Genomic DNA, 14,382 nt, shown 5'->3' on the forward strand with positions numbered 1-14,382 from the left:
ATCAGCCCCAATCATTCGCTTGTTCCTTCCACCATAGTCACCATAAGTGGCTGGGCTGTAGACTCAGCAGTAGCTCTCCAAAGTCCCTGCAGTGGCTGGTAGGGTTTGGATTTTAGATTTCATTCTAGTGCAGTACATAGGAAATCAGTGCTGGCAGCCTTCTCGGAGTCATTACAAAATACCTAGATTCTGGAACACCTTAAATCCTCTTGATTCCCCTGATGACCCCCCCCCCCCCGCATCTTTACTGACTGCTGCAAGTTTCATTCAGGAGACTTACCTTTCCCTCCCTTATCCTCAATGGCAGGACTGTGTGTTTTCTCCCATTTCCCTCCTTCCTTCTTCTTTCCCTCAATGCTTGCCTTGCGGCATTAACAAAAGACTCATGAAGTATATTTACCATAAGTGTGCTTGCATTATTATGGAAGCCATTCTGTGTAATACAAACCTTCCCCAGAGTTTGAGGTAGTTGGCACCCATGATTTTGTTCTGGTCACTTACTGGACTTCCTGTGGAAATTTGTCGGAAGTTATGGCACTGGGTTGTAGCTTTGATTCTGCCTCCACCCACTCTCAGTTTATTAGACCTCTTGGGAAAGCTTTAGAATTTGATATCCTGAACCCCTTCACTAATTGCTTGGTGCTGCAGCCATTAGGGAGCTTATAATGAAATAGCAAAATGAAATAAGGAAGAAAGGGAGCTGAAGGCATAAGGAGGGAGGTAAGACTCTTTTTTTTATATTTATTTATGTGGTGCTGTTGAATGGGCATCGTAAGAACAGGGGTAGTAATGGCTATTTCTTCAGGGCAAGTTCCATACCGTAACTACAATGATGCTGAATAAAAATGGGGTATCAACTAAAGATCCTCAACTGCAATTTTGTGGGAAATTATAGAAAGCAAAGGAGATACACTAAATGGTTGTTTGTTTATTGAAAGGAGATAGATTTGTTTGTTTTTAAAATGGTCAAGACCATAATCTAGCTGTGTAGTATGATCTGCCATATCAGGGTTCAATTGTGGCAATTTTTAATGCCATCAAATCCAAACTCCTCCTCCTCCTCTTCTTCTTCTTGTTACCCCTCTGGTCCCTTGACAATAGAAGGGAACCTTGAGAGCAGCAAATCATGAGCTAGGCAATCACACCTGCAGTAACTGTTGTCTAATACAATGACAGGGAGCATCAAAGCTGAAGTGCCCCAGGTGCTCGTTTTCAGGCTAGTATACCATGGCTTATTAAATTTGGATCAAGCTGTACCCTAAACCTAATCAAAGATTGCAGCAGATGTAATAACCAGCCAACATCATGTCTCACATTCTCCTTGCTAACATTGCCCAGTAATATTCTTGGTAGCTTAGCATGATAAAAGTCTTTTCAGACATAGGACTCAAGTTTAACTCCAATGTGGTATTTACTATTAGTGTATTTTTACACTACTTTTAGTGAATTTATATTTTTGCTCTCTTTTTCTGCTGCTTCTAGAGCCTAACACAAGACTTTTTCATGCTGGCTCCTGCTACACAAATGCCCTTTGGCATCCCTTTCATTTTTCAGCGCCCCCCCCCCCGACTTTTTTGCACCCCAGTTCCATTGGCAAAACACACAAAAGGGGAAATAGTATTTTTATCAAAATTGTGGTAGCCACAGCATGCCTTAATTGAGCTTGCGTGAGCCACCAGTTGAAGCTCAGTGGTCTTGTACAAAGGGACAAACACAGTGGTGTTTTAAATGTGTATCTCATATCACTCCAGGACTCAATGCACTAGGCCATGCCTGATGGTGTGTTTGGTGGTTTTTGGGGGGGGGGGGGTTGGTTTGTTTTTTTCTATTTTTTTGTTTTGTTTTTTTTTTGCATATCAGCCCATGAACAGAAGGATTTGTTTGAATCTGTGATGTGTCTTGTTGAATTTGCTTTTTGACACTCCTACACAAAACCTATTTTTCTCTTTGGGTATTTGCTTCTTAAAATGTAGGTGAAATATTTGTGGGTGAATAAAAATAATACAGTTTTCTCATCTACAAATATATGAATATAACAGAACTTGATAGAAAATTCTGCAATATAAATAATATCCATCAAGTGGGTTTTTTTTTTAACAGCTTAAAAAAATTCCTACATGTTTTAGGAATATCTTAGGATAGCCATGACTAACTCAAGTCTACAGAGTATGTCTTAGTTGGATACAATCCATTGTCTTCATTCTGGTGTTAGCTTAGGAGTATATTAACATGCACAATTAATAAAAAATAATTAATACATCTTGAGTATGTTAACATGCACAATTAATAAAAATAACTATTTACATTCTTTGTTTAATTCTAATGACACAGCACTGCTTAATTGTGTGCTTAACCTTATTAATTCCATTGGCCCTAAATTCATCTAGATTGTGCCTATAATCTCGGAGTTTATGTGGAACCAACACAATCCAGTCACCATAAAATACAGCATAAGAGGATGTTTGCATCACAGCCACTAGGTGTCACGAGAGAGTGCTTGCAGCCTTTGATACAGGAAAATGGATGAGAATTGTCCCACACGATTAAAAATAATCCCCAAATATTGTTTAATATAATTTACGAGGTTGAATTTGCAGTCTCTTGAGTTTCAAAATTCTTTACAAAGAAAATGAATAAGAATAAGGGTGATGCATAGAATAGGATGGCGATCCTGACAAATATCATCACAGCAAAACAAACTCTCTTAATTTTTATTTAGTTTTACTAAATGATATTAAAAATGCATCAGCGCTTCTGGACAATAGTTAAGGTTAATGCTGCTATTTCTTCTGCACTTTTGAATTACTTCAAAGTGGAGATCACTTTGTTGAAGGTCCTATACGGCCTAGGACCCTCGTATCTACGGGACCGCCTCTCCTGGTATGCCCCACAGAGGAACTTACGGTCTTCAAATAAAAACATCTTGAAGGTCCCAGGCCTCAGAGAGGTTAGGCTGGCCTCAACTAGAGCCAGGGCTTTTTCGGCTGCGGCTCCAACCTGGTGGAACGCTCTGTCACAAGAGACAAGGGCCCTCCAGGACTTGACATCTTTCCGCAGGGCCTGCAAGACAGAGCTGTTCCACCAGGCCTTTGGTCAGGGCGCAGCCTGACTCCCTCCTTTGGCAATCTTTACAATACTTTAGTTTATGGTTGCCATCAATTTTGATTTTAATTAATTCTTTGATGTTTTTATAATGTTGCACTATTTTAGTGTTGTTAGCCGCCCTGAGCCCGGCTTCGGCTGGGGAGGGCGGGATATAAATAAAATTTATTATTATTATTATTATTATTAAAATACTCACCTTGGTGAAAATCAAATGTATTAGTTGTCAAAAATGCATTTGCTTCAATTCCTTGCATGGCTCAGAGCATGGGTAGGCAAACTAAGGCCCGGGGGCCAGATCTGGCCCAATCGCCTTCTAAATCCGGCCTGCGGATGATCTGGGAATCAGCATGTTTTTACATGAGTAGAATGTGTCCTTTTATTTAAAATGCATCTCTGGGTTATTTGTGGGGCATATGAATTCGTTAATTTCCCCCCCAAAAAAATATAGTCTGGCCCTCTCACAAGGTCTGAGGGACAGTGGACCGGTCCCTTGCTGAAAAAGTTTGCTGACCCCTGGATCAGAGCAATACAAATCCCCATATAAGAGAGGAGTCAGTCAGTTTCAAAAATGAATTGTACTTGACAAATTGTCTCAGAATGAAATTCTGTTTATTCTTGTATTCCTCAGTGATGATGCTGTTGGCCATCCTTTCTCTTTGATCTGAAGCCCAAAGGGACTGGCCCATTAAGTTCCAATTAGGAACAGGCATATCACCAACTCTCTTTAATTTATTTATCCATGTGTTTATAATCTGCATATCAAGAAACATGTAGCAAGGTGGATTGCAGCATATAAAATTAAAGTGAACAAAGATATCCATAACAATATCAATTTAAAATATCCATAAATGCTGATGGATTTAAACGAGAAAATTCAAATTGCAAATGCATGCCTAAACAATGTAGTTTTCAAAAGACATCTCAAAGGAGGGAGAGAACTTCCTGCCCAAAGTTATGCTAGCAGGGAGTTCCACAGGGCAGTGCCTGTCAAACTAAAGGTTTCGTCTCTTGTGAAGGCCAGCCAAACTTCAGAGGCATGAGACCCACCAGAGGTGCCCCCCTCAAAGGATCTTGGTGATTGAGGTGAGTCGAATCTGAGTATAGCTTAGTTGGATACCACCCTTTATTTCTGGGACTGACTCTGGAGCAGCCATGCAATGGAACGTGGCATAGATCCTGCTTATTGGCAAGGAAGCAGTGCTATGAGTCTCCAACAGAAATATGAGTAAGGGTTGCAAGACGAAATGTGCATTCTGGCTGGCCACTGTACATACAACAGAGCTGTTAAGTTTACTTTCAGAACGGTTGGTCCCAATTGTCTGCACAGTTAAATCAGTCACCTAGAGAGTTGTATTGTGACTAGATTTGTCTGTTTCACCTAGACAGGTTAGATAACATTCATTGTCAAGCACTAATTACTGATATGGAAATAAGAGTGAGCACCTGTGTAGAAAGGAACTGATATGAATTATGCACAGTGCTGATGATATCTGCAATTACCGAAGCAAAACTAACTCATGACAATACAGCACTTAATGCCATTAGATACTATGCTGTGTTAAATATGCACAAGCCCCTTCCTTCAAAACGTCCAGGTGCTGTTCAGGGACATAAAAAATGAGTAAGTGTAATAATCTGTCTAAAAGAAGTCAGATGCTTAGTATCCCATGAGCCATGCTTGTGGAAAAACTAAAGCAATGAATTGTGTGCTGGCTCCACATCTACAGTGCAGGTATAATACAGACATAACACGACTCACACTGAAAGCTTCAGATCTGCTTCAAGACTGTAGTTCAGCTGCAATTCATCTCACTGGATTTTATCCAAGTCTGCAGCCCGACTTTGTTGCAATTCATCCTTGTTTCAGATAAGTGTGTAGTTTAAGAAAAATAGTGAATTCACATATGTTGCTTATAAATAGGTAGCCTCCCACTGATTTCTCCAAAATCAGGGGAAAGAAAGAAAAAGAAAACTATTTAGCTCAATTAGGGTTTGTCAGATCACCAGTTTGTTTGAGCATCTTTAATCCTTTTATACTGTCTCCATAGGTAGTCTCTGGCAATTACAAATTCAGTGGAAATCAGAGAGATGTATTAATACAAACTGAATCTCTATATGTGTACATATATGTCAAGGGTGGGGAACAGTTAAACCAGAAGCTACTACTGGGCTCCGTTCCCATCATCCCCAGGCAGCATGACCAGTGGTCAGAAATTGCAGCTCTGTTTTAAATGTATTATTTATTTGGTTTATATAATGCCCTCAGAGCAGTGAGACATGATTTTTTCCAAAATTGCTATCAGATTTTAGTAGAGGAGAATACAACAAAAGAAACTGAGGAAAATAGGGAGCAAGGATAACAAGCAGAGAAGAGAAAGGAAAGGAAGGTGTGAGGCTAACCAGGAGCAAATAATATGTGTTAACATCTTCTAGTTTTTAGATTTACTCTAGTAAATCAATGATGGAACTGTATTCTTTTTTTAAAAAGGCGAATTGTTAGCCTGAGAAACAAATAGATGGATCGTTTTTGTAGTGTGTGTTCACTCTCCTGTCTTCTTTACACCATTCTAAATGGGCAATTGAATGAAAAATAGTCTAGATACTGCTTTTAAAGGAGATGGAGTGTTTAGCATGTGCATACATAAAGCCTCAGAGAATATGTCTGTCATTTCGAGATTTGTATCCTGCCAAACATGGAGCACTTAGCATGGCTAATTAACAGATAACAGTTCTAGTTCTATTCAAGTTAATGCCTGAATGCACTGTTGTAAATGGTCAAGTCCAGTCAAAGGCAACTATGGGGTTGCGGCACTCATCTTTCAGGCTCAGGGAGCCGCCGTTTGTCCGCAGACAGCTTTCTGGGTCATGTGGCCAGCATGACTAAACTGCCTCTGGTGCAATGGGACATCGTGATGGAAGCCAGAACACACAGAAACACCTTTTTATCTTCCCGCCACAGTGGTACTTATTTATCTACTTGCACTAGCATGCATGTGTAAATGGTAATTGGGCATGCAAAGGTGCATTTGTACTGCTGTTGTCTCCTTTTGTCACTTGTGTAAAAAGGATATGGGTAATGAGAAAGAAGAGCCTTGCTAAATCAGACCACCTAGTCTAGCACCCTGTTTCTCGCAGTAAGGGAACCAGATGCTAACAAACGCAGGGAAGGGGCAGAGCAAAGAGGGGTGAGCATTGGTTGTTGTGAAGAAGGAAAGTCCTTCAGTTACAGATGCTACTCCAGATTCCAACACCAGCTTCCAGTAAGGAAAAGCCTGCTTCCATTATGGGCTGAGCGACCTACAGCTGATCAGCTCCTCTGCTCTGCCTGGCAGCTAGCAAATTCTAGAAAGAGACTTGCCTCCATCTTAGGTTGAATGAGATCCAGCTGCAGGCATGGTCAAACTTGGCCTTCCAGATGTTTTGGGACTACAATTCCCATCATCCCTGAGCACTGGTCCTGTTAGCTAGGGATGATGGGAGTTGTAGTCCCCAAACATCTGGAGGGCCAAGTTTGGCCATGCCTGCCCTAGGGGCATTTATTCGATACCATTTTTTATTGTGAGATTTTTTAATTTTTTTTGTAAGCCACTTCAAGAGCCTCTCAGGGTTATAAAGCAAGTTATAAGCAATCTAAATGAAATTTGATGCCTAGAGTGCTCTTTTATCCATCAAGATCATTTGGGTAACATTGGTAAGGCCTCTTGCTCTTTTCTCAGGTGTTCATTAGTATTCAGCTAGTATGTGGTGGGACAGTATTGCAGCAGCATACTCTGGCCTCCTCCCCCCCATGTACATTCATTAGAAAATCTGTATGGAAGCTTACAGGTACAGACGTACACACAGGGGCTCCCTACAAAGACTCTAAGGGACACATGTAGAGTTGGAAATGGAGCCTGTTGACCCACTCAAGTCTGCAGCCATCATTAACAAGCAAATACCTGAATTAATGCCAGTATCTTGCAAGGTATGTGAAGTGGCTAATTATAAGTTGGTAATATGTTCCTTACATTATCAGAATTGAGCAGGTGTGGCGGGGGGGGGAGATGCATTCACACATTAATCTATGGCAGGGGTTGCCAATGCAGTGCCCTCCAGATGTTGTTGGGCTGCAGCCCCCATCAGATCCAGCCAGCATGTGGGTCACTGGCCAGGGATGATGGAAGTTGTAATTCAACATCTGGAGAGCCACTTACCTACCTACCTACTACCTACCTACTTACTGCTTTATCTTGCCCTGGGCAACCCAAAGTAGCTTACAAGCAACCAACCAGACAAACACACACACAGATACATGAAAAGGGGGGGTACATTAAAAACTTCCCACCCACATGATGTGTGCCCCAATCCAAGGTTTTGGCCACAGTGTGAAGAGGTAGAGGAAAGTCCTATGTGAACGTTCCCAGTTGTGCATAGAACATGGTGCTAGACATTTTGGGTTTATGCTATTATTATTGTGGCTGGGCTTATACCGGTTGAGAATACTAATGGTAGTGTTGTTGCTTGTACGTAGCTTTTCTGTATCCTGTTAATTTATGTTCTGCCCACTTCCTTGTGGGAACAAAACTAAGAGCTCATAAATCCTCAATTAAATAAGTATATGTTTATATGATACTGCCACTAATGAAGCTTATATATACTGTAGAGTGATTAAGCCGATAGCCTTTGCTTGATGAGCTGTACTGCATACCCATTGTAAATGATCGTGAAGTGAGGATATGCCTTATTTTCTAGCCAAGGGGCTCAAGAAATAGCTGTGAAATTTCAGGAAACTGTTAACCAGCAGGCAGCATCCTCTGTAAAAGTAGCAGCTTTGTAGCTTGTGTTAAGTAATGTACAAAAATATCTGTTGAAGTGCCAGACATCTGTGCTTACTAAAGCAAGGCTGAGAAAAGCTGGCATCTTTGTGTATGTGTTTAATTTGTTTGGTCTTCCCAAAAATTAAAATTAATCATTTGCAGGGGGGGGGGTATGGATGTTAGCAATTTGATTTTGACAGAGTAGCTGCAGTTAAGGCATTCTTTATATCTGTTTTCAGCTAAGGCTAGCTTTGGCTGCTGTTGCAGTGTTGTGTTTATTTAGAGGAGGCCATGAATTGCCGTATGACTTCCCCTGGATGCAAGGAGAGTAGGACTAGGCCTCGGTATATCAATAAACAAAACAGGCCCACCCCGTCACAAAGTGTGTCTTGTTCTGCTCCTGCTTCTGCCCATGAAGCCAGTCTGGTTAGATGTCGCAGCACCATGGAGAGGTCCTTGTGATCAACATCCTTCAGTGAGGGCCTAAAGTGAATAGAGGCCTTTTGAGCCTCTGCATCCAGTCCAGTCCTCCTTTACTGGAGCCCTAGAGATTCTTAAAGAACCAGCCCACTGGGCTGCTTCTCCTTTGTTATATGCCTTTCCGCTTGGTGTTGGACTGGCAAGGTGGCGTGGGCAATACTCAGTTCATCAGGCCCAAGAACAGCACCTGTGAGGGTCCTGCCTCTGATTCTGTGGGCCTAGGTGCTGTGCCTCTCTTGGGCCCCTGTTCAGGTAACACCAGGCCCAGAGCCAGGAATCTGGTCCAGCTTCGTAGCCAGTAGCTCTGCAGCCTTTTCATTTAGTATCCATCATCCCAAGCTATCAGGATTGTTGATCAGGGAAGGTTGCCCAGAAGGGAATGTGCCCCTTGGGCTGCCATAGGTATGTGTGCGTGTCTCACTGTGCAGGTGTTTTGGTGACTTTCCTCAAGGTGTTAAGACTGAACATCCTGCTCCTTTCCTTTCTAATGTCCTTATGTATTGAGCGGTTTGTCTCGACCAGGTATCGTTGGCAGCTTCAGCCAGGGCAGATTGGTTGGCCATTGAAGGAAGCCAGCTGCTCTGTGGGGATGGCTTGAATGTTTGGCTCCTGCATCTGAGATGTGTGGATCCTGACAAGAGATCCCACTCACTCTGTGCTCACATGCTCAGGTGCTTCCGTATAAAGGAACTTGAAGGGATTCTGTGTACAGGCAACTTCCCACTTACACCCATTCGGAAATATCCACAACTTGAATGGGATACAGTATTTCTAGTCTGGATTGGAGAGAGAGTGGCAAGGAGGGTGTTTAGAGGGTGCTCCCCACTTTATATGATTTTACCCAGAACGTAACCCTTGCATTAAGTGGGAGTTGTCTGTATTGAAAACATTCTGACTAATAAGATACCGGTACTGATTTTTAAACAGCACACAGACAAAACTGTTATAGGAAGTAGAAGGAGGCTGACAGATTTCAACAGGGGAAAATGAATGAGGATCAATTCCCTGTCCAAAGGCTTTGTCCTCCATAACTCTGTTTCCTCGTCCTTGCTTCTGCCCTCTCCAGAAATACATAGCTTCCATTGATTTTACAGAAGAAGAAGAAGGAATGGAAGTGCTGGTGGTATTATTGACCTAAAAATTGGTGGGAGTGAAAGGAGGGTGGGAACAGGCTAATCTGATGATGCTGAAGCACTGCATTTGTTTTTCCTATCCCCTTACACCCTGAAGCTTTAATGATGTCCTCCTCATAATGAATGATCTTGGGAGGGGAGAAAGCTGTATTGGAGAGGAGAGCGGCTGCGGCTTGAGAAATTAGTTTTACGCGTGTCAGGCTTCGGAGAAACATTATGTCATTCTCATTTGCACTGCTTGAGGATGAGCTCATTGGGGAGGAGCCTCCATGATTCGCAGCTGTGCCAGTTCAGCCTGTGGTGATTAGCATTCTCTGCGCTCACCAGCAGAACAGAATAAAGAGGAGGAGGTGGAGGAAAAGGGAGGCTGCATTATAAATTATTTAAAAACCTACAGATAAGTGTGTGTGTTTTTTAAGTAATCATAAAACCCAGAAGAGATTCAAATTTTCAATCAAAAGAACATGATTCGAGCAACTATTTTTCTTGTTACTGTAGGCTGGAAGGGATTGAGTTCTGTCACTAAGAGGAAGAAAGCTGAGCCCTGTATATTGCACCCAACTTTCAGCCCCAACTACTGATTTGGGTCATTTTCTTGGTACAGTGAGGCCTATCATTTATATTGCTCTTCTTCCCCCTCCCCTCCCCTCCCCCCAGATCGATATGCTAATCTTACTGGATAGATATCCTGAACTTTTAAAATTACCTTACTTTTTCCCCCTTTTAGAAGGAAAAAATAGATTACATTTTGGATTTCGTAACCGGTGAAGCTTGGCACCAGTGCATCTGAAATATGGTGTGTGCTGTGAATATGGGTGTCTCAGGATCCCCCAAATATCTTAGTGTTAAAAGCTATATAATGGAAGGTAATAGTGCGCTGAGCATTAAAAAAAAACGGATTTGGATTGGGGCAAAAGAGGTAACAGAATCTGAAAATGAGGAGTGTTTCAAGGAAGTAGGAGAGGGGGGAATCAGGAACTAGAAATAAGAAAGGGAAGTTGAAATGGACGGAGAAGTACTATATTGAAGGATGACTGTAAGGGCTTTGGGAGAGGCTGAGGACCCCTCTAGACTGGTGGGGGTTGGGGTGTCTTCCACAACATGTCACTGATGCAATAATAGTGCATTCGTGGTGAATTTACACTGGACCATCCTGCTTTGTAGTTGTTCTGCAATGCTTCTCCAATTTTGCACACGGTATTCAAAGTGGAATTACTTATAACTTCCCAGATACCATCATGAAAATGAAACACCAAGAATGCACATTAAAAAGGATGTTTGGAGGGGTCCAGGGGGGTTGTCCAGGGGTAAATCTGGAGAAGTGGCTTCAGCTTGTAATGGTACCACAGCAAGAGAAACAGAGAAGAAACTGGTGTTCACAGAGCAGCAGAAGTCAGTGAAAATTGATTTATTCACAAATTCGGATGCTGTTTATAAACTCCTAGAGGGCAGATACATTCATCCTAGAGACACTGTTTCCAGAAAAAGCATAATTTACTTTTCAAATAATTGTCCCTTTGCTTGTTTTATTTAGGATCTTTATAGAAATGGAACTATTGAGGTTTTTTAGGATCGGCAGGGGGATAGAACGTTGTAGTTTTCTGATATCTCTGTCAGGAAGGTAGACTTTTCCCAGTCTGTTAGTGAGGGAGGTTCCACATTTTAGATAGTAAACATGATAGTAAACATCATGTACACTTAGGCTTCCCTCAACAAACTTGTAAAGTGTGAATGACAGACATAGTTGCATCTTAAACAACCATATACACCTGTCTTGGAACCTAGCCTAAACAGTGTATGTTACAGTTTGCATGTTTCCTGAGTGAACTAGTGGTGTCGTATTATTTTATTTACCACAAAGCAGTAAGACTCTTAAGCATGTTGACGAGGGCCAAACTACACATTACACACACAAGAGCAACCAAATTGTACATTTTATAGGGAAGGGAAAAGGCAATTTGGAGCAAAGAAATTGTGGTCAGAATATTAACCTTACCCCCCCCCCCCTTGCTGTTTCCCTTCTTCCTAACATGAAATATGAATTTTGAGCCCTGGGATAGGGTAAGCTGCTGATGACAGGGTCATTTGGACTGCAGGAAAGTGATAGGAAAGGGTTGAGCATGCACACATACCCATGCTGTTTTTACTTTAGTTTTTTTGTTTTTGTTTTTAGGGGGAAAGCAGTGGGTGGGAGGGTGAGGTGCTTAATCTTTCCTGAACATGTTCAAGTCTCCTTTGAAATGTGCCTCTCTTTTTAACACCAACCCAGCCTGCTTCTGGATTTAAAGTTCAGCTGGAGAACATGAATTAAAGCTGCAATCTTATATAAAGCCTTCCTTGGAGTAAGCCCCATCTAACGCTCTTCTCCTGCCCTGTTCCTTCACCACCACCAGTTCTCCTTGCAAGTATTTCTTCCCCATCCCTGCATTTGTTTTCTGAGGAAAGCTCAGGATAGAGTGGGAACCCCGTTTTTTATTCATAATATCTACTTCCACCCCAAATCGGAGGATGCAGAGGCCCCTTTTCTGTTAAGAATTTTAATTTATTTGAACTGATATAGATCAGTGCCTTGGTGCTGGAGGAGACTCTTGAGAGTCCCATGGACTGCAAGAAGATCAAACATATCCATTCTTAAGGAGATCAGCCTTGAGTGCTCACTGGAAGGACAGATCCTGAAGCTGAGGCTCCAATACTTTGGCTACCTCATGAGAAGAGAAGACTCCCTGGAAAAGACCCTGATGTTGGGAAAGATGGAGGGCGCAAGGAGAAGGGAATGACAGAGGATGAGATGGTTGGACAGTGTTCTCAAAGCTACCAGCATGAGTTTGACCAAACTGTGGGAGGCAGTGGAAGACAGGAGTGCCTGGCGTGCTCTGGTCCATGGGGTCACGAAGAGTCGGACACGACTAAACGACTAAACAAAACAAAAAAATATCAGCGCCTGCTAGGTCAAGGCAGTGACCTGTCTAGTCTAGCGTCCTGTTTCACAGTGGCCAGCCAAACACCTAAAAAAGCAGAATTTGAGCACGAGCCTTTTCCCCACCTGCCGTTCCCATCAACTGGCATTCAGACACACACTGCCTCTCACTGCAAAGGGATGACAAAGCCATTATGCTAGTATCCATTTTAATAGCTATAATACTATTGTAATTTTCAACAGTGGGCAAGTATTTAAAATATATATATATATTTAAATGGAAAAAAACAGCTTTTTATAGATGATCCTTTCCTCCATCCTTAAAAAAAAAAGTAACAAGCTAGTGTTCTGGAGCAAAATTATAATCCAGGCTACTGGGCTAAAGGCATCTTTTTCTAGGAACACAAATATTTGTTTTGATTCAAAGTGTGAACCGCATTTTTTTAAAACAGTAGAAACAAAATCTGTTTGCAACCTTCTGTTGCTGTTCTGTCTGGATTTTAGTTATCTTTAAAAGTAAATTATATAAAACCAGCAGTCTTTGCTCGCCTATGGGCGTGCAAACTTTTTGGGGTCAAGCTCCACATTTGCTCAGGGTGAAGTGGTTGAGGGCAGCATGGCCAGAGTAAGATGGGGCACTCTCCCCTCTCCCTCTTTCTTTCTTTCTTTCTTTCTTTCTTACACACACACAGACACTTCTCTCCTCCTGTTGATAAGCAGATTCATGTGGAAGTCAATAGTCCTTCATATACCCACATCCCATACCATATAGGGCTTTGAATGTTACACGCTTTGAACTGTGCCCAGAAACAGACAGAAAAGCAGAGAATCTGCGCTAAAGATGTTTTCTGGCCGACTAGTCTGGCTTTGTAATCTGAGCCAATAGTACTTCAAGTCTTCAAAGGCAGTCCCAATGCACAACACATTGCAGTAGCCTAATCCCAACTCCTATTGAGATTGTAAACAGCTTTTCCAGCCTAGTCTTAATACCCCCACTATGAATTTTTCTGCCACTCAGCAGATTTGCATACAATGTTTGCCGCATTGTGAGCCAACTCAGTATTGATAATTCAGTAAATGTTAATGGGAAGGGTATACTGAAAGCAACCATCAACCTTGACTTAAGTACATTATCAAGCATTGTGTCTGAAAGGCATTAGTCCCGTAGGGATCTTCTTTTAAACTCCCGGGCTTTGGAAAGATAGAAGCTTCACTACATTGTAACACCGAGTGAAGCAAGTTTTCCTTTCTCTACCCTATGCTTAAAATGATTACCATTCATTAGTCAACTTCGTGTTAAAGGGCACTATGTTTGCCTTGAGGCTACTATGTCTAATTAGCTTCATGGGAAATTAAGAAGGTGCTGTTGTGTTTTTTGCATTCCCCCCTATGAATTTCATGTTGTTTCAACTCTTCAGCTACAGAGTAAATACTGCTACTGCTTTAACAGATACTTAAGGGTAAAACCTGCTGCCTATTTGTAATGTTCTTTATGCTGAAATCAGGACTGAACTCTGTGCTATTCAGGAAGTCTGTTAACAATCTCCTCCTTCTGTTCTAATCAAACCTGATGCTTTTTATTCCTTCTTTTCAATTAAAACCCAAAATTATTAGGTGATGTATTCATGTATCTGCAGTGCATCATGTAATCTGGTCTTGATTGAGAGGCTGCCTGTTTTTTCTTCTTCTGAGCAGTTCACAGGAACATAGAAAGCTGCCTTACAGTGAGCCAGACTATTGTTCTATTTAGTTTAGTACTGTCAACACTGGCTGGCAGCTGATCTCCAAAGTCTCAGGTGGGTGCCTTTCCCTACCAGGTGATGCCAGTATTACTGAACCTTGGAATTTTCTGTATGCAAGACAGATGCTCTGCCACTGAGGAATGACCATAGAGACACCATAGCACCTTGAGACCTCAAGCAGACATAAAAGGCACCCTTCACTGTGTTAA

At 41.9% G+C, this 14,382-nt stretch overlaps 1 protein-coding gene across 4 annotated transcripts in view; it reads left to right on the top strand.

Moving 5' to 3' along the window:
- ZNF704 (zinc finger protein 704) overlaps positions 1–14,382 on the top strand; it is a 53,156-nt gene that overhangs the window by 14,473 nt on the left and 24,301 nt on the right. The window lies entirely within an intron of this gene.

The sequence above is a fragment of the Podarcis pityusensis genome (genome assembly GCF_964106645.2).
Source record: "Podarcis pityusensis genome assembly, chromosome: 7".
NCBI lineage: Eukaryota > Metazoa > Chordata > Lepidosauria > Squamata > Lacertidae > Podarcis > Podarcis pityusensis.